This window comes from Anoplophora glabripennis, unplaced genomic scaffold (assembly GCF_000390285.2).
Source record: "Anoplophora glabripennis isolate ALB-LARVAE unplaced genomic scaffold, Agla_2.0 scaffold138, whole genome shotgun sequence".
Taxonomy (NCBI): Eukaryota; Metazoa; Arthropoda; class Insecta; order Coleoptera; family Cerambycidae; genus Anoplophora; species Anoplophora glabripennis.
Genome location: NW_019416326.1, coordinates 680,733 through 708,043, shown reverse-complemented (window position 1 = coordinate 708,043; position 27,311 = coordinate 680,733). Strand labels below are relative to the sequence as shown.

Below are 27,311 nucleotides of genomic sequence, written 5' to 3'. Positions count from 1 at the left end.
GTGAAGCAAGACAACATTTGTATTATGGTGAAGTATTTGTGTTATGGTGAAGCAAGACATCATTTGTGTTAGTTCGTAGAAAGTGAGTAAGACGGACCCAAATGTGTTTACACGTGAGTGGATAAAATTTTGAACAATTGCTGTTGCAGCATCGGGTATGTCAAATGATTTTATTATTTAAAAACACAAATTAATTTTATTAATAATTAATAAAGGCAAAAGCATTTGAATTTGCCGATATAAAATAGGTGCGATAAAATTCTATTTACATATTTCTTTCCTTGCGAAAGTTTTTGTCCGTTTTTATCACGCCGCCATACCGGTCGCATTGTGCGAGGTCAGGTTTTACAGTGGACCAGTTTCCGGTGCCGTGCAGAAGTGTATTTTTAAATCAATTTCGAACTGACCTTTTTGATTTTTTCTTTACAAAATTGTATTTGTAAGGGTACCAGAATTTTTTTTTGGGATAAGTTCTGAATCACCCTGCATACAAATTTTGATTATTTTTTTACCTTTAACAGGAAATTTTTTTAGGGACGCCTATGAAACTAATTAAATTTTATTACTAGGCATTTTTATACATGTACAACTGACTTCGGAAAGACTATAACTGCATGTTTAATATTGAAGAAACTAGTCTTAGCGATTACAGAAAATTTAAACCATGAACATTTTTTACTCTTCAAATTCGGTTTCAGCACATCGAAATCTATAAGTGATAGGTCTGATCTAAAAACCAAAAAACATTTTTTGTCGGACTGTGTTATTTTATGTTTCCTATTTTGTTTCAAACTGTTCCAGAATAAATTAAAAATTTTATTTAGATCTTTGCAAACATAAAATTAAGGACCACCCTTTATAAACTTTTTTTCGTGGGTTTACCGGAGTATTGTTCTCTTAAAGTTTGTGCTCATCCTCGCGGGTACCCTGTATAAATTGCCTTTTACACCCTCTGGTGATCTTGGGATTAACATGCACTTCAGCTCCTTGATACGTAATATACTATTATGCGTTCCTTATTCAACACCCGAGCTTTCCCTGTCAAACATCGAGATATATCACTTAATTTATCGGTTTTCGAAACATTTGCAGTAACATGCATAAATAATGCATCATTTGTGCAATAGTAGATTAGACCCATTATTGACATCATCATTTAATGCCTTGCGCAAGCACTTTTATCGACGATTCCGCAAATAGCGCGCATAACGCCGCATGAAACCCGGCGACATAACATATCGCGGGTAACTGTTGAAACTCTTTACGGCGCGCGGCAAACAAATGAGCGTCGAGGAATCCGGTAAATATCCACATAATCCTTCTGTTTGCCGGGTACGCCGGGTTACACAATAAAAAATGTCAATTACCCGGCTTGTGTGGATGGCATAAAATTATTTGCTCGGCGGGTATTGTTATTTCCTATTAGCGTTTCATAAGAGGACATTAAATAACGCATGCTCAAGCACGGCATACCAATATTGACCGAGGGGAAGATAATTGGCTAATTAGTAGTCGACAGGTGGTAATCCAGAAGCGGGGCACTTTTTTCCTCTTAGGTTTATTGAAAATGCGGATGTATCAACGATGTAAATGACACGTTTTATATATTTTTCTGTTACGTGTAATGTGTATTTACTATTTTATCTATACTGAGTGGGTCAATTTCCATACTTCTGGGGGGTTTCTCCTATTTGCCGATAAAATTGAAATCAATTAGTAAGATTTTATTTCGAAATTTGCCCATGTTTCAAATCTAACACCAGATATAGGTTGTGTAATCTTAAAAAATTCCAAAACCACTCCTACAGAGGACTCCCATATTCAGAGAGCCTGATGTTACTGTCAAAAAGACCGACAAGAATGTCATGGGCCGTCCAAAAAAGCAACTCATTTTCAAATTTCAGAATGTGTCGAAATTCGTGCTGGAAAATGATGCTGCTTTATATATAAGATTTCGGCCAGATACCATGATAAATCAAGACGACCTCTAAGACCGCCCAAATCCAAAGAAGCCAGATGTCAGAAATCGAAGATCTAGTTCAGGACCATCTTGAAGTTGGTCAGTACAAAGTATGACTTCAAGCATTCACTAGCATTGTCTATATACGTTTAACTGAGATTATAAAACCATACATAGTTAATCAAATATTGAAAATATTTTTTTACAATCAATAATAAAATTATTTGTTGCCCGCAACAAATATTGTAAAAATATTTGTTGCGAGCTCAGGCTCAGGCTCAAACCTTGATCATCAATCTGGTGTCTATACCACCCAGGATTAACTACGGATGGAATAAAGTGCTATTTAAACAAACCCAAAGATTATGAAAGGACACGAAAAGTGTCAAATCACAAAACTGCTAAAAAAAAAACGTGGGAAAAGCACTAATTTAAAAGGCTTAGTGCAAAGTTCATCGAGAGGCACTTGCACCAAAAGTTACAAGCAACAAAAAAGTGTGTTCTACGATTGAGAACATCAGGTTCAAATTCCAACATATGAGATTGAGCTAGATTGAGTCGTAGTGAAAAAAGTCAACCAGCTAGAGACTCCAATCAGTGTTCAGTCCACAATAAGTCTGATGCGTGTTTGGAGAAGTACGCTTACTTTGGGGGATGGAGGATTAAGATTAGGTACCGAAGTCGTCGGGGTCGATTGACAAAAGCTACTGAGAAAAGCTACCAAATCTAGTGGGAGCTACTGAGAAAAGCTACTGAGAAAAAAGCTACTGAGAAAAACCACTGAGAAAGAGCTACTGATAAAGCTACTGCGAAAAAAGCTAATGAGAAAAAAGTTACTGAGAAAAAGGCTACTGTGAAAAAGTTACTGAGAAAGCTGCCGAGAAAAAGCTACTAAGAAAAAAAGCTACTGAGAAGCTACGAAAGCTACCTAGAAAAGCTACTGAGAAAAAATCTACTGAGAGGAAAGCTACTTAGAAAAATAGGTACTAAGAAAAAAAGCTACTGAGAAAAGCTACGAAAGCTCCTGAGAAAAAGGCCAATACAGAGGATGGAACACAGAAGCGCATATAGATATTCTGATTTGCTTAACAAATACAGGGCGTTTCTTAATTTTAATCGTTTTCAGTGAAGTTCTATAACTTTTTTGTTTATAAGAATATTTGATCTCTGTAAACAGATCATTTATAGTTTTTTTGTGTATAATCCAGTGGAGTGCTGATATTTTTCTATAACTTTTGGTGTTTCAATTATAAATAGAACACTCAAGTTTTATTTAATTGTTGAAGTCTGTGTATAAATTCCTTTTACACACATCCATACATAATATTTACAAAAAATATAAAATTAATTGACTTGGTATGCGTTAACTCCTCGAATAAAAATTAAAAATATTTTTAATTTTTAGCACTTTTTTAAAAATACGAAATTTTCAGTGTTCGATTTCATCATTTTCTGAATTTATTTGAAAAGGTACACGAAAATAGAAAAACCTTTATTGTTCGAATATAAATCCGATTTTTATTGCAACGTTTCGTATTTCAGGAATCATTATAAAATTAATTTTTTTTTAATTGTATGTAAAAATTTTCAAAAACTTGCAAAATATGAAATATAATTATCTTCGAATACAATTTTTTGGATGCTGCTATTTATAATTTTTGTAATTCTCTTTCAGAATGTTCTTGTTATCAAAAAATGTTCCCATTATAGTGCCCTAAATTTGTAGAAATTATTAATTCAGAAATAACCTAAATCTGTATAGGTGTTCCGCAAGGATCTGTATTAGGTCCAGTATTATTTTTGTTGTATATGAATGACAGATACTTTTTTATGCGCCCCATTTGCTATGTATATGATGACATATCTATCATTAATTGTGTCAAATAAAAATGATAGATTGTTAAAACCAATATGTAATAATGTAGTGAATAACTTAAGGGTATGGTTTTAAACGATTAGTTTTAATTTCATCGCAAAGAATACGTTTGCAATGAGGTTTCATAATCCACAGAAAACATGTAATAAAATAGAGAGTTACATAGATGAAAAAAATTCTAATGATATCGAACAAGTTTTTAGGTATGCAAAATAAGAGTAATAAAAAGTTTTTTTGACAAAACCGATTAATTTTATTCAAAATCCGATTCAATATAGCGATTTGCACGGTCTACAAGCATGTTAAATGAGTGTTTTAGATCATCAGTCCTAAATCAGGATGTCCTTTAGGATGTCGACACAAGCCTTTTGGATGTCTTCTATGTCCAGAAAATGCTTTCCTTTTATAGGCAAATGAATTCCAAAAAAGTAAAAGTCGCACGGTACCAAGTTAGGCGAGTACGAAGACTGGTTGACAGTTAAAATACGATTTTTAGTCAAAAAATCAATTACAAGTGTCAATCGATGAGATGGCGAATTATCGTGCAACAGCAACAGACTCCAATTTCCTTCTGAGCGATATTCTGACCGAATACGACGAATACGATGCGCCAAACGCTTCAAAACACTAATATAGAATTGTGCATTAACGGTTTGGCTGTGGAACGAACTCTTTGAGAGCAATGCCATTGGAATCGTAAAAGCAAATTAAATTGTCTTCACTTTTGACTTCTTCAATCGAGATTTTTTGGGTTTTGGCTCGTCAGCCTTCCACTTGGCTCTTTGGCGTTTGTCTTCTGGATCATATTAAAAACATCACGTTTAGTCACTAGTCACGATGTTGTAAAAGAAGTTTTTGCCCTTTTTTGTTTCCTTGATGATGTCGTTCGAATGTTGAATTCTGAGCAATGGTCGTTAGGTAACTTGTGCAGAACAAACCCTGCATATATATTTTGGTAAACCAAATGTTTGGCTAAAATGCGATAAACTGGTGTTTTTGAGATGCTCAATTCCAATTCCATGAATATCAATGAAGATTTTTAGGTGATCTTTGTTGAATTCATTCACAGTCTTGATGGAATCTGCGATGACCACGGATTTCGCTTGGCCAACATGTTGCTCATCATTTATATCCTCACGACCGTTTTTTAACTGCGTATGCCACTCATGAACTCTTCCACGAGATCACCATCATCATCACCATAAGCTAGATTCATCAATTGAAACGTTTCGGTAAAAGTTTTAGCAAGTTTAAAATAAAACCTAATATTAGCTCCTTCAATGCTCATTTTTGTACCGATGACACAAACCTACTGTCACATCAGACGCAATAACTTCGATTGCCAATACATGGCCTTACTAGAAATATAGAAATATCTATTTTTGAAAAGTTCTGTGTACTTGAAACACACCCTGTATATTATGCAGAAGTTGAATTAAGGATCCGAAGTGGATTATGCTTTTGGAGAAATCATTTCACATCAAACTTTCATATTACGTAATGGCGTAGCAACTTTTTTTAACAAAATTATTCTATATCTTTCGCAATTTTTTTGTGAATTATAACGCTGATGCACTGTAGTACTTTAAACACTATTAACCATTGTAGCTGCTCTTATTAATACAAATTGGTTTTCTACCGGCGATGGTATTAAACCCAGCAAGGCTTAAAGACAATACTAAAATTAACTGGCTTCCACACCGTAAAAAAATCTAGGAAATGAACTTACCCAACTGTAGCGTATAATACGTATTAAGTATACCTAAGGGATACTTCAGGTAACATTATACCTAGGTAATATTTTGTTTCAGATTAACCTCCACGGTTCTAGTTCCGCGTTTGAGTGTAACACCCCGTAACGTTCTGTTCATCGTGGAATACGGGAGGATGAATCACAGCAAGAGCTGGTAAGCGGTTAGGTTTTGTCTAATAGATGAGACACGAATAGTCGTGTGTCATTTCAATTGCAAATTTGGCCCAGTTCGCCGGTAGGGTGCGCCAGGGTAACAGGTTAATCGATTTCTTTTTTTTTTCGTCATGAGAAATATCTTGTCGATGTAGCGTATGTTTTTTTCCATTGACAACTTCTGACATATACAAAAAATAATATGGCCAGCCATACTATAAATTGGGAATCTAAGAAATCATGTATCTCTAAAAATTAAAAAGTTACCATTGCAAAAGTATACAAAATTAGCATTCTTATGCGTCCAATAACTATTATTGACTATCGTTGGCACATTTAATAGTAGAAGAATGTATTTTAAGGTAACCGCATCGCTGCCATTTTTATTTGAATCGTCCTAAATGGCATTATCCAAACCAGGACCTGTACGTTTTAACAACGTAAAACTTGTATGCAATGTAGGAGCTGTGTACGACATATTAGTTCTTAGACGTATATAGGGTGTTTGTAAATAAGTACGAAATATTTTAGGGGGTGGTTGCCGAAGCTATTTTGTGAAAAAAAGTTCATATCGTTCTTCGTTTCCGAGATACAGAGTGATTAAATTAAATTTTTTAATTTATTTTTATTAATTACTTCAGAGTTTTAAATGTATTGACTCGAAATTTGAAAATCGCTTTGGGGGGGATAAATGTGCATTTTTGGGGGCGATCCGAATATTTCTACTTGCACCTTTAAATAAAAGATTAACAAAACCTACAATAAAATATGTTTTAGTGTAATTTCATTCAGAATTGATAGCGGATTTCTAAAAAAATATCAAAACGGGAGAAAGTTAGTAGCGTACCATTTTTTGATTAAAAACAGGTAGTGGCATTCTCGCACGAACGCCACTGGTGCAAGTAGAAATATTCATATCACCCCAAAAAATGTACATTTATCCCTCCAAAGCGTTTTTCAAATTTCCAGTCAATATCTTTAACACTCTTCGAAATAATTAATAAAAATAAATAAAAAATTTAAACACTTATTTCGGAAACGAAGCATATTTCGACATACGTTTATATAACTTTTTTTCACAAAATAACTTCAGCAACCGCCTCCTAAAATATTTCGCACTTATTTACATACACCCTGTATAAGACGTCTTTAGTAGGTTCAATTTCCACCAATCTGTAAGTCTGTAGTTTGTACATTATAGATCATTTTTTGAACTTACCGTTATATAATGTACGATTTGTAGACGAATAAATATAAATTATTATACATATATACAGACAGTTATAATTAGATCTAAATAATGTAACCATAGCTTACTGTGACCAAAACAAACCAATTAATTACCTATACATATATGGGTGATTTTATATTAATGTTTACAAAAATGCGTAATTATTGTTTTTGTAACAAAAATATTTTCTTTTAACACCTTGCTCGATGTTTTATTTGGATTTGGATAGGTGAGTTTATAGTGATACAGGGTGTTTGGAAAAGTTTCTACAAAATTTAAGGAGGTGAAAGTAGATCCAAAAATAGTTAAAAAGTTCCTATAAGCATTCGTCCTCCGGAGCACCGTTACTGAGATATGGCCCTCCAAAGGGGTCTCATCATTTCGATAATTTTTAAAATAAGTTTTTTTCTAATTAAGATAATGGAGGAATGAAAATTATACATAATAATCATACCATAATTTCATCAAAATCGCTTATAAATAAGAATAGTTTTCTATCAACCATTAACAGAAATTTTTCGATTTTTTTTATTCCTTTGAATTATCAAGCAAATAATATTATTTTTTAATGAATTAGACTTTTTTGAAGAAAAAATGTCCCTATTTTTTTTCGAATTCTGTGTAGTTTCGTCAGAAACAATTATTTTGTAAATAATGTATAGCTCAGAACAGTAATTTTTTTTAACATTTTCACATAGTAGACATCTTTCATGGTGACAGTTTCTTGTAATGATACTAATGATTGTCACATTCGCGTGCTATAGCTTAAATTTTTGTTTCTTTATCTACTTAATTGTGATCTTTGTGTTTGACTTTGCATTTTATTGGATTTTTTTACAATCATGAATCATCATGAGCAGACGCTCTTCTTGGATTCGCAGTAGGGTTATATTAAAAAAATCCTAAAATTTTTTCATCTAAATCATGCCTACGCCTTCTTGGACGGCCAAATTCACGATATCTTGGAGTTAGGGCTCCTGATCCATCGTTCTTGCATGAATTTTCCCAAATAACCTTGCAAAAGGTTGCCTTCTATCACGGAAACGCCAGACTATTTCCGTCACAGAAACCATAAATAAAATGCATAACGGTTAGTAAAACCATGATGGTTCATGATTGTAAAAAAATCGAATGAAATGCAAAGTCAAGCACAAAGATCACAACTAAGAAACAAGAATTTAAATGATAGCACGCGAAAGTGACAATTATTAGTATCACTGTCCCCACGAAAGATGTCTACTATGTGAAAATGTTAAAATAAGTTACTGTTCTAAGCCATATATTATTTAAAAAATAATTACTTCTGACTAAACTACGCAGAACTCGAAAAAAAAAGTAGGGACATTTTTTCCTCAAAAAAGTCTAATTCATTAAAAAATAATATTATTTGCTTGATAATTCAAAGGAATAAAAAAAATTAGAAAATTTCTGTTAAGGGCAATTAGAAAACTATATTTATTAATTTTGATGAAACTTATGATAGTTAAAGGCCCTTATGGTATGATTATTACCTATAATTTTCATTACATTATGATAATCAGAAAGAAAGTTATTTTTAAAAATATCCAAATGATGAGACCTCTTTGTAGAGCCATATCTCAGTAACGGTGATCCGGAGGACCAATGTTTATAGGAACTTTTTTACTATTTTTGGCTCTATTTTCACCTCCTTAAATTTTGTGCCAACTTTTCCAAACACTCTGTATATCCAAACTGTTGTTTCCTATCATTCACAAGTTAGTTAGTTTTTCGAATATTTATTTTTGACATTAAAAGAATACGGAACGTAAGTTAACTGCCGATATGTTGTATAAAATTCACAATTGACATATCTTTAGTACCTTTTTCATATAGATTTTTGGAAAATGAGATCAAAAAGTGTTCTACCATTTACAACTAAAAATTAAGGAATCATATTTCAATTCCCTCGTTATATATACTCTGTTAACTTTACTACACCACCGAAAAAAGTGCTTTGGTAACTTGTTTTCCTGAATTTTTCCGTCTTAATTTTTTTGTTGACTCTCCAATAACTTTTCAACAATTTCTAATTCTTTGCTCCAATGCTCCAGGGTCGAAACTAATAATATATTTTTTTCATAACCGTTAATAATAAAAAATAGAATCCTTATAATTTTGCCGTAACTTCCTCGTATTTAACTTCCTAGCTTCCTAACTTTTTATGAATTTTTTTAATGGTAAAATTTTCGAACAATTATTGGACGTCTTTTTCTAGAATATTTTTATAGTGAAAAGTATACTTATGGGTTTCTTTAACTCATTAGACTGCCCTGATTGGTAATAAACGAATGAATTATTTCTAAATACAATGGCTGTAGTAACTTAAGTAGCATTGAGCAGATTTTAATGTAAACAGGACTTATTAAAAATAGGTATTTCTAGTAAAGCCATCTGTTGGCAATTACATGCGTTGGAAATGTAGATCCTTCAATGATGTACTTTAAAATTTCATGAATTTGGACGAATAAAAGCGGAGTTACTGCTTCTGAATTGACAGTATGTTTGTGTCATCAGTACAAAAATGAGCATCGAACGAAGAGCTAATATTAAGTAGGTAAGTTTTATTTTTATTGATGAACCAAGTTTATGGTGATGATTGCTTATTCCGTGGAAGAATTCATGAGTACTGTACGCGGTTTAAAAATTGCTCAGAATTCAACTTTCAAAGGACATCATCAATCAAAAAGGATAAAAACTTTCTTTCCAACATTATGAATGGTGATAAAACGTGGTGTTTTCAATATCAGCCAGAAACCAAGCGCCAAAGTGCCGAGTGGAAGGCGCCAGACTAGCCAAAACCCAAAAAATCTCGTTTGGAGAAGTCAAAACTGAATGCTTTTACGATTCCAAGGGCATTGTCCTCAAAGAGTTCGTTCCACAGGAACAAACCGTTAATACACAACTCCATTCTGTCATTTTGAAGCGTTTGGTGCACCGTATTCCTCGTATTCGGTCTGGGTATCGCTCAGAAGGAAGTTGGTTGTTGCCCGATAATGCATCATCTTATCGATCGACAGTTATGACCAATTTTTTGTCTAAATGTCGCATTTTAACTAGCAACCACTCCCCGTGGCATATACTGTAAAAAAAATCGGTGTGAGTGAAAGCATAAAGGTTCGAAGTGAATGTATTGAGTGAAATTATTGAGTACATTTTCACTCAAAATTGGGCATTTTGATTATTTTACTCATTATTTAAACTAAAACTTTCACTCAAATAACGAGCGTTCAAATAAAAACGTGATCAAGTTGGTTCTGAAAATTTGGACGTAGGGCGTAGTGTATAGCAAATGAACTTAAACGTCATCTGTCAAAGCGCTATATCGCCGCTATCAATTTGAATATTTTCGTTTTAAAAAGCGTTTAAAATGGTGTTTTCTCAAGAACAAAAAGTGTTTATCATAGAGTCCTACTTTAGAAATGGACGCAAGATTGATGGAATATGGAAGTATTCTATTGAGGAATGTTTCATAGAATTTCAAAATCAATTTCCCGGCGTTGTTGAGTACAAAATTTTTCAAAGTGCAGTTCAGCGTTGTGTTAATGTTTTTCGTGAAACGGGCAGTGTAACAAGAAAAGAAGGAAGCGGCCGACCTAAAAAGCGGACTGAAGAATTAAAAGAAAATGTCCAACAAATAATGGAAAATGCGCCAAGAACTTCTGTACGTGTTTTATCACAAATGGTGGGAGTATCAGTCGGTACCTGCCACACAGTGTTAAAAAAAGATTTGCGTTTGTTCTCCTATCGTTTAACTTGTCAGCAAGAACTTCATGAAGTTGATTTTCCGCGACGGGCTGTATTTTGTGAATGGTTTTTAAACAACTACGGTGAACTTCATAATATCACCTTTTTTTCTGATGAAGCCTGGTTTCATTTAAGTGGTTACGTAAACTCACAGAATATGAGAATGTGGTCTTCTGAAAAACCAGATAACTTTTTTGTCGAGGGCCCTCTACACGCTCAAAAAATTGGAGTTTGGTGTGCTCTCAATCGAAGGAGGATTTATGGACCTATTTTTTTTAATGGTACTCTTACTGCGCAAAGGTATAGAGAAGAAATTATCGCTCCTTTTGTTAACCAGCTGGAAGAAAACGAAATTACAAACTTTTACTTTCAACAAGATGGCGCAAGGGCACATACGGCAGGCGAGACGATGAATATGTTGAGGGAAGTTTTCCAAAATCGACTAATAAGTCTCAATGCTGAACATGAATTTCCACCGAGGTCATGTGATATTACGCCGTGTGATTTCTTTTTGTGGCCTTACCTTAAAAACACTATTTTTGAACTGCCTATTCCTGATTTAAACCATCTGCAGGCTCGACTTATAGACAAGATTCGTGAAATTAACAATACCCCGAGCATCTTAGAAAATGTCTTTAATTCTTTGAGGAACAGGTGTGAAAAGTGCTTGGAACAAGGAGGGGGACACTTTCAGCAGCTGCTTTAATTTATTGTTATAACAAGGAGGGGGACACTTTCCGCAGCTCCTTTAATTGTTTGTTATTGTTATCACGATTATTCTTTAAAATAAAGTTATATAGTCATTAACGTTATTGAAACTGACAGCTGCTATACAGCTCGTTGAGAAATGAGGTTAAGTTGGTCGCTATAAGCTACTCCCTACGTCCAATGTGTCAGAGCCAACTTCCACCACGTTTTTATTTGAACGCTCGTTATAAACTCCTTTAATAAATTCTTCACGTAAACTCGTATTTGGTGCACTTGTGCCTAAACCAGAGTAAATGTCCTCATTACTGAATGATTCCACTATTTTTCACATCCAGATGCATTGTCTTTGTCTGTTCCCATCATCCCATTAGGTTATCTCGTGACAGTGGCGTGGTGGATGGCAGTATGTCGTATGGTGTGCTTTGGAGTTGGACAAGTATCGGCTTATCTGATTATTCTAGTGAAAATTGTATTTAAATGCAGTTATTTAATTACAATAATTAAAGACAATATATTAATTCTCGATCAATATTTGGTTAAATAAACGGATAGTTAAATTGTTATCTATAATTACGTATNCTTTGGAGTTGGACAAGTATCTGCTTATCTGATTATTCTAGTGAAAATTGTATTTAAATGCAGTTATTTAATTACAATAATTAAAGACAATATATTAATTCTCGATCAATATTTGGTTAAATAAACGGATAGTTAAATTGTTATCTATAATTACGTATCTGTAACGCACAATATAGGTTATGACAATACATTTATCCGATCAGTGAACCAATCGAGACCTAAATTATTGTCTCTAAAACAAATCTATGTTGAAACCACCATGACATTAAAATTTCAAGAAAATATAAAGTGATGCAGAACCACTCCAACTGTTAATAATACGGAAGCATTTATTAAGTAAATTGTACACATTAGTAGACCTAATTTCAAATAACGTGTCTTTTACTCAAATTATACAAATTTAATAAATTACAAAAAAGTTATTATAAAATACCAATTTTCATCTCTTAACTTCAAGGGTTAATATACATATACTATAAAGCAAATGTAGATTTGAGACATTATTTTTACAATTTCTGTTCTAATTTGAAAGTTCATCATTTGCAGAACACGCTGTATAACGTCTAATTAATTTCAACTCTATGTATCCTAATTAATTATTTATGAGTGATTTATATTTGCACTCAATTAGTTAATTAAGAACCAAGTTTGAGTAAAAAATGACTCAATAATAGTTAAATTTAAATCATATTAGAGAAAAAGTCAACTCTAAATTAGTTATACTCAGAATAAAGTCAAAAGTCACTCAATTGATAGTTAGCAGTAACTCAGATTTGAGTAAAATTCACTCATTTCTGATGCAGTAGTTTCACTCATTGTCAGTTGTACTCATACTAATAGAAACCTATTTCTAATGCACGAAGTGCAATAAAGTATATATTTTGCGTTCTGTCATTTTAATTGATGGTAAAACACATAGGAACCATGTAGGAGGATTCTAAACATGACTCACAGCGACAAAGTAATGAAGGTTGTCAGATTTAATCTACAATAATTCGCGTTAACAGATAACAGAAATCATGTAACAGTTTTGCAATAATTTATGTGCCTAGCCGCAATCTACGGCGACCTTTTTATGCAGAAGGTAAAATGATTTAGCTTGGACTTCCTTTGTATAATTATTGTAGCAATTTTCTGTGATTAATAGAATAACTGTGTAGAATTTTATGGCTTCGGTGCACCAACAATGTAAACGCGGTCGTTTAATATTAATATATTATCCGTTCGTATCCGTTACGATTATTTTATTTAAATTACGGTAGGAAATCTTACAATAATAAGGCTGTTATACGTGGCCGCTGGTATAAGGATATGTAAGCAAATGCAGAATATTGACATACATTTTTTCGCGTTGGTTTTCAAGTTTCGTAACACTATAAATATTGCATAGCTTAATTTATTTCGTGTCTGAAATATCTACAAATAATCGTATACTCACGATTAAACAATAAAAGTGTTATAAATTGTAGCGAGTAAAAACTTTGATATAAATAAATTAACGACATTTTTTTTGTCAAGGACTAGAACATGATTGTGCTCCGTTTGATACCATTTCTGCGTTTTTAATTGTACATTTTTAATGTTAGCTATTTGTACTTTTACCTGCACTTTGGAAGGTAAGTCAAAAAGTCTAGGTGGGCTAAAAAACATCTTCAAAGGTATTTAATTACATTAAAGGGAATAACTTTTCTGGGGACTAAAACGTCATACGGCATTGAATTATACCCACAAGATCTAACAAACGTGTTACCTCACCCATATTAATAATAATTTATGAATATAAAAAAATAAAAGTGGTTTGTTCCAAAGATGGACCTATTCTGGATTCTGCGTTCTAGAATAGCTTGGAGGGTAGCTTAGTATATTGAGTTACATCACTTAGGCCCCATTGGTCCCCTTATGCATCCTCCAAGCGAGAGATCAGCTCTCCTAAGCCGTCAACCACCCTATCAAGGAGAAAAAGGTGATGACGTTGCTCAGGGGGATCTCTCTGATGTAGACCTTAGAAGGCCACCGTTCTCCTAGCACGGATTCTCTCGTTGACGAGACACCAGTGCATTCGCAGAGTACATGGAAAACTGTCTCGTCTTTCTGCTCACAACAACTACATAAAGATGTTTCGCACTTCCTCATATTGTAGAGGCGTTTCCTTAGCCAACAGTGTCCGTTCTGCATACCCGTCACCAGGCGAAGGGTTACCCTGGACAAAGCCAGGTATTTTTTGGCAAGTGTCTTTGCTGGGGTATCCTAAGAACTCCTAAACTTTTTGTGGGTGTTTTCCTTAATCATTTCAAAAAATGCTGACAGCGAGAGCACGCTGAAGGGATTAGGTCCAAATATTGTACGACCCAATGCCCTCCTAGCTAGTTTGTCAGCTTCTTTCTTGCCACTGCACCAGTCGAGTCCCTTAACCCAGCATACAGATATGCTGTTGGTAGCTGAGGCCACCACCAGCGCTTGATGGCATTCCCATACCGATCTGGACATTATCTTCTGATTATGCAAGATCAGTATTGATTATCCACTATCTGTGTAGATTCTAATATTTTTTACACGTTATTTGCTACGGGCAATTTCTTTAGCAGCTATGGTTATAGCTGCCAGTTCCGCTTGTATCACGGAGCTCACTGATATCGGATGTGTAGGGATCTAGAATATATCCTTCTTTCCTTTTTGGTCCGTCAGTGAAGATGTTAACTACACCCTCAATGGCGGTCTCTCTCCTCGTTTTTGATGAGTACTGTGTCTGTCAAACATAAACTGAGGAGAAATGGTATCAGTGTCTGCCTGTTGAAGAGGCATCTTCTTGAGGGCCTCATTCTATAGGCAACATCTGACTTCCCCACATCCTACATTTGGTTTAACATCAACGTTCTTGAAACAAAGCATAGTTGTCAGAGCCACCTCCTGTAGATAAATATCTAAGGGTGGCAGACATAGCACCGCTTCCATTGCTGAAGACTGGATCTATTTATGTATTTTGACTAGCTGAATCCGAATCCGATTCCAAATTGAGAATTGCTCCATCACCCTCCATTTTTTTTAAATTGCGAAAAAACGCCCTTAAGTACAGAAAATACGGAAAATCTCGTTTAGAAGGGATCGGCATTAGGTGTAATTGTTGAAACTGACAGAAAATGACTGCGCGACTATATTTATATGTATTTTGATGCGCTGCAGTCATTTTCAGTTGGTTTTTATGATTATGCCTAATGCTGAATCTCTCCCAAAGCAAGATTTTCCGTATTTTCTGTATTTAACGGCGGTTTTTCGAAATTAAAAAAAATGGAGCAATTCTGACACCGGATTTCGATCCAGCCCATCAAAATAACATTGTCTTTGGAACAAACCAACTTCCTTTTTTTGTAATTATCTATAAAAGAACAATAAAAACAATCCAAATCTTATTAATGAAAAAGCACAACATATACCTGACATACTGAAGTAATTTAATATCTAAACTTTGGAAAAAAATTATCTCTTTTCTTGTTTCTAACATAAACTCTATGACAAAAATAAACCCTTATAATAAACCACGATAGAAGACCTGATTTATTTCTGTAATTTAATGATTGTTTTTCGATTGCAAATTTGACATGACAGACACAGCATTTTTTCAGATATAACAGGAAGCTTTTTTAATATAATGCTGTTTTATAATTATAGTGATATCAGGAATTTCATTTGAATACTGAATAGCTATAAACTGTGGTTCTTAACGCTACCCAAAGGAAATAACTACATGGGTTTATATCCGGGCATCGAGGTGGCCGTTTTAAAGGGGCGTTATTTCCTTCATAGTCCATGATTCCATGATGATAGTGCTCATCTAACCTTTACTGATAAGGCAAAATAGGGAGAGTCCCATCAAGCATAAAAATTGTATTCATCGTAGTGTTATCGTAACTTTTCAGGCGGATAGGGTAATTTTGTTGGGAGAAATTCTAAATAATTTTCTGCGTTCAATGTAGCAGATAATGTAACAAGAACAATTAAAATACTACCAATAATACCACCCCAAACAGCTAATTTTAAATTCATGTTGGAACCGTCTTTACTGATCCCATGTGAATTTTCATCGCAATAAACGTGTTCGTTATGTAAATTAAAAATACCCCTTCTAGTAAAAGCGGTTTCGTTTGTAAACAGGATTTTCTTGTGGATATTATCGTCCCTATTTCTGAGTTACTGAATACTTCGACTGAAAGTAGACGTGACGGATGATCTATTGGTAGGCAAAAGTTCTTGGACTGATTGAAGGTGGAATGGATGTAATAACTGGTCTTTTAATACTCTATTAACGGAATTTTTTGGAAGCCAACCTCTGCCGCTAAAGGCCTTGTACTTCAAATATTTCTTTGACCCTTTCCAAAATTTGTTCCTCTAACTGAATAGTTGTAGCCGTACGTTGTCCATGATTTAATGTTACAGATAAAGAACGTCCTGTTTACAGAAGGCGTCTGTCCGCATTAGAAAATGTTTTGTGATTTGGAATTCTTCGATTAGCGAATCTTTCAGCATATAATCGAATACCAGCACAACAATTTCCTTCACAGTAACCCAAAACTAGCAACAAATCAGTTTGTTCAGCAAAAGTATAAATTGCAGCCATAGCAAAACAAAAAAAAAACAAAGTAAGCTAAACTTAAGTGACACCTAGCTTGACACTGAACCTTTTAATTATTGTTATAAATTTGTTTCTGTGTTATGTGGCGCCTCGTACTAGACTGATCTAATTATCTTAAACTGATTTTATATTAATGTGTAAAAAATGTCAATTTTACTCGAAATTCATAAACGATATCAAAATTTTGTAAGTGGTAAAAACTAAAATAGTTCCTATTTTTTAAAATATAAATTCTGTTGTCACTGGCGTACACACAAAAAATGTTACGAGATAGCCAGTGGCGCATGGCACTAGAAAGAGAACATCCTGTATGTGTATTTTCACCACATTCTATATTTACATTGCCCTTACATAAAAAAATATATGTACCGAATTTCTAAGCAAAACAGTTTTCAAATTATTTGAAAAAAAAACTAGATTATATTATGTTCTATATTTAGAAGGCTATATCTCAGTAGGCGTGCACTTTTGTATATAGGTAAATTAGGCTAAATAGTCTTATTTTCAAACAAGGAATTTGTGGTCAAGCGTTGTCCACCCATTTCAGGGACACCCTGTATATTACAGAAGTTTTTAGTATAATTTGGAGGAGTAATAAAGTTATAAAAATTAATTTCCAAAATACTATTTATCTATTTATTACCTATTTTTCAGCTGCAAACATTATACCGACATATCTGACATAGTTTTTCCGGTAGTAAAATTTTATGCTGAGAACAACGTTTGTTGTCTATTCTTTATACATAGGTTCAGGTGTTTGGGGCAGTTGAAATTAACATATTTTACAAATGCCATAAACAATTACTGTAACTTTAATACCGTATCTTACGTTTATCTGAATTTGAAAACAAATTATGGAATTCTTTCTGGCTTATAAATCTGCCATTATTTCCTCATTTGGTACTAACTCATGGGTTGCCGCAAGACCTCTCGTGACTTGAATATTTATGTATTCGAAATACCCGATTTCACAAAAAAATATTTAGAGTAACTGTTGACCAATATATGTAGAGTTCAAAGATGGAATGCTAACGACGTTATTACAATCACATTTATTGAAAAAAAAAACTAAAGGAAATACAGCTTTGTGAAATTGAGGCTTCTATAAATGACAAGATGAGTGCCGTAACTGTACCAAAAATGAAATCATGTCAAGTTTGACTCAGCAAAAAGTACATCCCGCGAATTATTCCTACATACATGATGTTCTCTGTAACGAGGTTACCTATGAGTATCATGTGGGCAATCGTTGTAGGTGTCCGCTTTAACTTTCTTTTCGAACAAGACGGAGAAAATTTTATGCAAATAATTATATGTTGCCCGTCGAAAATTGGGAATATCAAATTTCAAATAATGTCACTATATAACAGGAGTTTTTAATAGTGTTGCTATACAGGGTGTTTCATGGCGAACTTTATATGCTACAGTGATAAAGTGGCGAACTTGAATGTCCACTTAAATAAGTTCTGGGTCAAAGTGTTCAGTTAAACTTCTTTAGGCTATTCTATACTTAGACCAGGGCGGACTTGTTTTGGGTGGATGTGAGAGGGGGCAAGCAATTTTCTGGATTACCTTCAGTACAACTAACATAATAAAAGTGCAGATCCCTAGATCTGGGCGAGGTCCGGTGCAAATTTGAAAATATTTTTAAATTAAAAATTTTAGAAAATACCTATTTTATCTGAGTTTTTACTTATATCTTGGAACATTTTGGAAGAATATTGAGGAGGAAAAAAGTTTTAAAATTTAATTTTGTACATTATACTGTAAGTTAAAAATGTTTAAATTTATTACCGATGTTGCAAAATAGCAATAGTTGATGAAAAAAAGGCAAAATAATCAAGTTTTTTGATAATTTTTTTTAAATATTTTAAATGCTCCGAGGGCATTCTAATTTTGGTTAAAAAAACTTTGGAGTATAATAAAGCAATACACCAAATTTTATTAAAATCGGTTCCATAGTTTTCGCAAAATAATTTTTTGAAAAAAATTCTCGAATTTTTAAAATGTTGCACAGCCTCAAATAAAGCATCTAGATACTTGAAAATTTTTTCTCATAGAAAAGACCGCTCAACCTTTCAAATGGTTTTTGAAAAATTGAAATCGGTGGATTAGGACGGTCACAGTAAATTTTTAAAATTAACACTTTTTTTAACAAATAAATTACATTTATCAATTTAGTTTTTTCCAAAAATTATAATTATAACTAAATACAATTCACATTTAGAGTGTTGGAATATATATGTAAACAAATTTATTCATTGAAAAAATGCAATAGCATAGGGTAAAATATACAGTATATTTAATGCATAAATAATAAAGTTTGTTTATAACAAAATATGTATGTGCAAATTAGACAGTTGGCATATTCGAATTCCAATTTTTTTCGTACCTTCGCATTTTGAACCTCCGAATTCTGTTTCGGAGCGAAAGCCCCCTCCCCCACTTTTCGTGTTTTGAGTCACTTTTCGCGCGTGCGAGCGACAGCTTTTCCGCTGATTTATCTATGTTGCCGATAATTTACGGATATGAAAATTTTTTTTCAGCTTAGAACTCGGAAAAACGAAGCCACTGGATCAAAGATTATTCCTAAATTATTTATAAATTAACGGTAAATCCGATAAAATTTGACGGCTTATATCTCGAGAACTAATAAACGAATTTAACTTTTTTTTTAAAAGAAGCGTCTTTCCGAGTACTTTAAAATTGTAATTTTTGAAAATAATCTAAATTACAAATTGATAAATGTAATCTAATAGTTTAAAAATAAAAAAAGAGTTTTTAAAAATTGACTGTGGCCGTTCTAATCAACCGATTTCAATTTTTTTAAAACCATTTGAAAGGTTTTCTATGTGGAAAAAATTTTCAAATATCTAGATGTTTTATTTGAGGCTGTGCAACATTTTGAAAATTCGAAAATTTTTTTTCAAAATTTTTTTCAAAGAACTATTTTGCGAAAACTATCGTATGAAACTTGGTGTGTTGTTTTATTATATACTAAAGTTTTTTTACCAAAATTAGAATGCCCTCGGAGTATTTAAAATATTTTTAAAAAATTATCCAAGAAGACTTGATTATTTTGCCTTTTTTTCACCAATTATTGCTATTTTGCAACATCGGTAATAAATTTAAACATTTTTAACTTGCAATATATTGTGCAAAATTTAACTCTAAAACTTTTTTTCCTCTTCAATATTCTTCCAAAATGCATAGGTTCCAAGATATAGGTAAAAAACTCAGATAAAATAGGTATTTTTTAAAGTTTTTTAAACATTTTTGCAATTCTGAAAATGTTCCGGACCTCGTCCAGATCTAGGGATATACACTTTTATTATGTGAGTTGTACTGAAGGTATTTCAGCAAAAATTAGCTTGCCCCCTCTTACATCGAAGAAATGGGATATTTCGACAGATCCGTCCTGATCTAACTAGTCATTTGTGGGAAGTATTGCAGTTTTGGTATACACCAAAAACCTCTGAAGACTAATACATTCTTGAAGTCAAAATTCCATGACGGTTAGTGGAAATTTCCATTCCTTTATAGCCTTTCCAAAGTTTCACCTTGTATATTCAATTATTTCATTTAACATACTGAAAATAGGTACATGTAGCAGCGAAAAAGAAGCCACGTATTTAATTTGTTTATTACACTTTCCTCTTCTTTTGTTTTAATTCAACAATGAGAACAACTAGAGCTAATATTTTTGTATTTCTGTTTTTTTATCAATGGTAGGTACCTATCATGGCACACATTAATTTTGTACGTATTGCGGATTTAAAATTCTGCACTTTTAATGGAAACATATTCTTCACTTGTCATCGGTAAAGTTTATACTTTTATATTCTATTATTTCGTACAAGTTGAAATAACAAATCTCTGAAATAAATAATGAAATTCTGGTAACAAGTTTTTTTTAATCAGTTTTTTAAGATGCATTATCCATATAGCAATGAGAACTAGTTTGTGCAAATTTAATTTTTTATCAATAATACCACGACTTCTTACTGTAATTTCATACACAAAATTCTAGATCGTAATGGGAAAGTATATTCACTTGTCACAGAAAACTTGCTCTTGTTTTTCCAGAGGTTTTTTATTCTTCAATAATTAGTTTCTACATTAACCTAAAGAATTAGGTGTCCTGTAAATTCCCGTTACCTAAGAAATTAGTGAAATCTGTAATACAAGTATTATTGAAAATTATACAGGCCGACAAAATTTGGCCGACCATCTAACTCCGAAACCAAAATGTACTTTTCCGAAGGATTTTGGTGCGCTGAAATCGAATCCGAGGTCCTAATTTCTGAACTAGCGAGATATCCTAACCTAAAAGTGCTAAAATCGCGATTTTTTGACATAATTGAGGTTATGTTACATGGATAGGTACCTTTTGGGGTCTTAAAGTACGATACATACTCTTTAAAACGCATTTGGATTTATCCCGATATTAAATTTTGCAATAAACTTAAAAACATATCTAAAAATTACCTATAACATAACCTCAAATATGTAAAAAAAATCGCGATTTTGGCACTTTTAGGTTAGGATATCTCAAAAACCAGAGCTAGTTCAGAAATTTGTATCTCGGATTCGATTTCAGCGTACCAAAATCCTTTGTGAAAGTATATTTGCGTTGTTGGGTTAAAATCTAGTCGGCCTGTGTTATCTAACAATTCTTTTTGATGAGGAAACGGTTTTATTACTTTAAGTGCATTATTTTTCATCGATGTAGAAATAAAGATTTTAAATTTCGCCTACATAGAAACTCCCATTATAATACCTACTGTTTTGTACGATTATACAAGGGCAACTTTTCCTGTGTGACAAGTGAATAAAAGTATACCTATAACTACCTATAACTAGTATTTGTAAAAATAGAGTATGATGTCCTGACACTGTTAATACTGAATTTAAATATGAAAATATTGGTTGTAGCTGTTTTCCTTGTTATAATAATATTGATTAAAACTGTGTTACCAGAACTTCCTTGTCAGCTTGAAAGTTACAGGTGTGATAAGTAGATCAAATGTTTAATTTTTCCAGCTAGTTCATGTACTTTTAGTATGTTATACGAAGTAGTTGAAAGATATACAGTGTTGATTTTTTAGAGGCACCGCAGAAGGACAGAATTTTTCCCAATACTGTCCCTGAATTTTGAAATTTTCACTTCAAAAACCTTCAGTGGCATGCGAGATATGGCAAAAATAAATTAATTGTCTCAAATGCTTGGAAAGCTATAGTAAAGTTTTAGTAAAAAATTGAAAATCATCCTGTACATCACTCTCTGCTGTTACAGTTAGTAAAATTCACCATCCACCACTGCATCCCTATAAAAAATAGTGTCCTATTTCGACATAATATTCTTCATGATATATTTGTTTATCAACTCTAGACTGCTTCAATTGCCTCATTATTATCTGCAAATTTTTTACCCTACAAATATTCAACGAAACGTCCAATTTCAAGAAGAATCTGATAGCGCCAAGTTTGGACAGCATGGTGGATACTGTATTTCCTCATATCAAAGTGTGTCTAGTGGACTTATTAATAGTATAAGAGAGTTTAGACTACATCATAAGCTCCAGCTTGCTACCGAGTGTTTCTATCGAGTACTAGTCACAATTTAACCTTTTTCTTTGAAGTTTATAAATATTTTGATACCGACACCCCGAAGATTATCGTGACATAGACGAGCCGGCGAAGCAAGAAGAGCGCCAGAAGAAAGGGCCCTAGCCGGCGGGGCCCATCCAGGACAAAAGGAGGTCCCACAAAGCGCCTACACCGGCCGCATTTGCGGTCGGGGTAGACGACGGATGGGGCCCACCTACCAAGGCTGTCCAGGCGTACACGAGATGATGCAGGATAAAGAGGGATAATCCCCCTCGATCCCAAATCATTGAGGCCAATTTCTAGCCATGGAATAATGGCGCGGTCTAACCTTCCCTTCGATTCCAATGATTGCTTCTTATGTTTTGGTTACTAACAATAAGTGTGATTCCAAGACTATCTATAGATTGAGAGAATGTTTTCCGGGTTAAAAATTGACATATGAAAGCGATAATAAAGGAGGTGGAGCAAAATTTGTTAAGAATCACACCAAACTTTTTATCCGCATGTTTCTGGTGCAAACAATGATACTATCTCAAAAACTTGGACCTAAATAATTTCTGTGAGTATTCTTATAAAAACGTTATTAAACAATTCTTGTTATTTTATAACTTTCCCTCGCATATCGTGGACATGTTTAACGAAGTCGAGAGAAACGTCTTAGTCCAGATTCGATGGTATCCAAGTGTCTCTACGGGAAAGGTCAAGTGGTGTTAAATCCGGTGACCTGGACAGCATTTCTATTGTACTGTGGGATCTTGTATCAATGTTTATCTATGTTATTTTAATATTAATTCTATGTTTAAAGTTTTCAGTTTATTAACAAATAAATGCTACTTGAAATAATTAGATACTAAAATTAATAATGTAAAAAATGCAGACTTTACATAACATATAATTTTCTAAAGTACAAAAGAACAGGTAACTCTTGTGTAAAGTACCAACTCTTTTTCACTAGTGGGACAAAGTTGTTACTTTATACTATTCTCCATGTGGGTATATCTAAACTTTTTATATAAAAATTTGCAGTATTCGATGAAAGATGCTATAAAATTGGAAATAGGCAATTTCCTTGGTTAATTAAGGTAGCTTTAAATGTTGGCATTCGCCTATAAATAAACAATATAAACAAACTAGGCCGAAATATGTTAACATTAAACGTATGAATCGCGGAACAAAGCATGATAATACCACTAACCCAAATGTATGTAAAAGTAATGTACATTTTTACTTTTTCTCACATAAAATGTTTGTTTTAATTGTAGGTAATTCAGGAACCAGCAATAAAGTGAAGCGGAATTTTATTATGTTTTTAATTGGCAAAACTTTATGGGTGTAATAAATTATTCTAAGTGATTATATTTGGAATTATATAAAATAGGTTTTGTTTTAATTGACATAGATGTATTCACTATTATTTCGTAGGAAACAAATAACTTCATTAGTAAATTGTTACGTAAACAACAATACAATGACAGTGTAATAAACATAAAATATTATTTCAATATCACTTGTTAAAATTTTGCTCATTTAAAAAAAATACAAATTTTTCAAAAATATGTCAAGATGTATACAAAATTTACCACATGTACACCAATTTGCTGTTTTTATTATATTTTACCTCAGTGAATAGGAAAAGATGTTACATTATTTAAAACTATTTAAAACTGTGACAAATTTTAAATTGATGGAAACAAATATTCATATGCTAAAAAAATGTAACCCCTTTTTTTTCTAATAGCACCTATATATCTTGTAAAATGTAAATATATTTTTTATAGTCGCATAAATAAAAATATATAGGCTGTTTCAGAAATACCTCTCGTAAATGATAGTACGACAAAAAAATAAGATTTTTTTTGTCATATGAACTATATATCTATATCCTCTTGTTTTCGAGATACACAGGGACAAAATAAAATTTTTTGAATAGAATTTTTACGAAAATTTCCAAACGGTGGGAAATATTTTTATAAAATTTGGTATTCCGAGGTTTTTAAGGACGCCAAATACATTGGTCTAATTATTTTTTTGGATATTTCATAGAGGGCGTTAGTTATGCTATATTCGTATTACATTTTAAGTTCTAATTTTTTTAAGGTTAAATTTTTTACCATTCGGGCTCCAATTTCTAATGTACAATTTTATTTTATAAAAATAATGTATTCTTGTTAGAACTTCCTAATGTGGATGGTTTTCGAGAAAAAAAAGCTTTTAATTAAACTCTTACAATATTACGGTGTATAAAATAAGTGACTTTTCTCAAACTAGGCTTGTTAAAACTTATTGATGGATGTCTGATAAACAACGCATACATTCTTAGTAATATTTTAAACTATAATTAACCTTATATCAAAATTTTAGTGACTGTAATTAGTCATTACTAGCTACAGTCACTAACAATTACTAAAATTTTGATATAAGATTAATTAGAGTTTAAAATATTACTAAGAATGTATGCGTTGTTTATGAGACATCCATCAATAAGTTTTGACATAAGCCCACTTTGAGACAAGTCGTAATATTGTTAAAGCTAAATTAAAAGCCGTTTTTCTAGAAAACCGTCCACATTAGGAAGTTCTAACAAGAGTACATTATTTTTAGAAAATAAAATTGTACATTAGAAATTGGTGCCCGAAGAGTAAAAAACCTAACCTTAAAAAAATTAGAGCTTAAAATGTAATAGGAATATAGCATAACTAGAGTCCTCTATGAAATATCCAAAAAATAATTAGACCAGCGTATTTGGCGTTCTTAAATACCCCGGAATACCAAATTTCATACAAAATTTTCGCACCGTTCGGAAATTTTCAATAAAATTCTATTTAAAAAATGTTATTTTGTCGCTCTGTATCTCGAAAACAATAGAAGATAGACATATAGTTCATATGAAAAAAAATTCTTATTTTTTGTCGTACTATCACCCCCTGTATTTACGGGAGGTCTTTTTGAAACAGCCTGTATAATATTATTTCAATATCACTTAAAATTTTGCTCATACTTTTAGAAACTTTAGAAAAGTTTTTGAAAAATACAAATTTTCCAAAAATATGTCACGATGATATTCAATATTTACCACATTTACGCCAAGAAAATGTAATCTTTTTTTTGTCTAATGGTACATATTTTGTAAAATGAAATATATTTTTTATAAAGTCATAAATAAAAGTAGGTATATTGTCACAAATATATTTAAGCAATTGAAAAAATGAAAGTCCTCAAAAGACTTTATTTCAAAAATGCAGTATTTTTATTAAATNTTTGGAAAATCAAATTCAGCGTTTGTAAAAACCTTTACGTTTTTCAAATCAAATCCTGTTGTTTCCAAATCAAATAAAATCAAACAAATCCATTTGTGAACCTTTCATAGATTAAATTCGCTTATTACAAATCAGTTCGACCTTTTGCAAATCAAACTCAATATTCTACAAACCAGTTTCAAACTTGTGCCAATCATATTTACCTATTTGCGAATCTTTCACAAGATAAATCCACTTTGAGGAAGTCAATTCACTATATTTGCAAATCAAATCCAATCTTTTGCGATCGTGGGACCATTCGTAAATTAAATGGAACGTTTTCAAATCAAATTCACCTGTTTACGAAGCATTCATAAATAAATATTATTACCGAATGAATAAATAAGTAAATAAATAAATAAAGTCGTTACCTGTTACACCTATCCAAAAGAAAAATAATCCATTGGTCTGCCGAAGTCGATCATCACAAAGTTTCAACACAAAATCATATCACTAACATCCACAAAAAGTTCCTCAGGGCACAGATCTAAAGGTCTATTTCGAGTTCTTTAGGTGAGAAACAACAGTCCCAAAATTTGATCACAGGGACCGCACTGAGTAGATCTCAGATCTTTCAATGAACTTGTCCAGAGTTTCGTGGGTACAACGAATTTTAGTGCCGATCAGGAGCGACAATAACAAACACCATCGATATGTTGAACGGTATAAACACCTGTTGAGACTAACCGGAGGAAAATATCAAGTGAGCTCCGCTGCACAACCAGTCAGGTGAATGGAATACCCGGTCGCGTATTCCCAGCGTGGACGCCGGTGTCCGGAACGTTGGAGAAATTTCTACTCTCGGCCTAGCTGGGTTATACACGGTGTACAGGTTTTGCTTTCCGAAGTTAACTTTCTGCAGATCAAATTCACCTGTTTGTAAATCAGTTCAACCTCTTGCGAATGAAATTCACACGTTTATAAATCAAATTCAACTTACTACAAATTAAATTTAGGCTTTTGTAGATCAAACTCACAAGTGTGTGTGAAACTTCTCAAATAAAATTTCAAATCAAATTCAACTTTTTCAAGTTAAATTGATCAGTTTGCAAATAAAATTCTTTTGTTTGTAAATCAAATTCATTCGTGTATAAATCAAATTCACCATAATGCAAATCAATTTTAGGCTTTTGTAGATCAAACTCACACGTTTGTGAAACTTCTCAAAAAAAATACTAATTTTCAAATCAAATTCAACTTTTTAACTGTTTTTAAATCAAATACAACTTCTTCAAGTTAAATTGATCAGTTTACAAATAAATTTTTTTTTTTGTAAATCAAATTCCGTTATTCCCAAATCAATCACTATTTTTGCAAATCAATTTCATCCGTTTGTAAATCAAATTCAATTTTTGTTAGGACAAATAAAATTTACTCGTTTGTGAATCTTTAACAAAATCAATTTCAGCTTTTACCAATCAAATTTAGCGTTCTTAAAACAAATTCAACTTTTTGCAAATCGAAGACTTCCACTTTCAAATTAAATTCAACCTTTTGCAAATTCAAATTCACTGTTTTGAAATGAATATTCTGCGAATCAATTTCAAACTCGTGCCAATCAAGTTTACCCATCTGCAAATCTTTCACAAAATAAATTCACTCTTTCAAATCAATTGACCTGTTTATGAAACTTTGTTCGTAAATCAATTCGTCGTCTTGCAAATCAAATTCACACGTTTATAAATCAAATTCAGCTTACAGTAAACAAAATTTAGCCTTTTGTAAATTATATTTACACGTTTACGAATCAAAT

General features: G+C 32.6%; 1 protein-coding gene across 1 annotated transcript in view; it reads right to left on the bottom strand.

Annotated features, from left to right (window-relative positions):
- Nucleotides 1–26,223, bottom strand: part of LOC108903172 — a 128,207-nt gene extending 101,984 nt beyond the window's left edge. The window contains exon 1 of the mRNA XM_018705261.1: nucleotides 25,930–26,223. The gene's annotated coding sequence lies outside the window, so the exon portion shown is untranslated. The remainder of the gene's footprint in view (nucleotides 1–25,929) is intronic.
- Nucleotides 26,224–27,311: the final 1,088 nt, after the last annotated feature.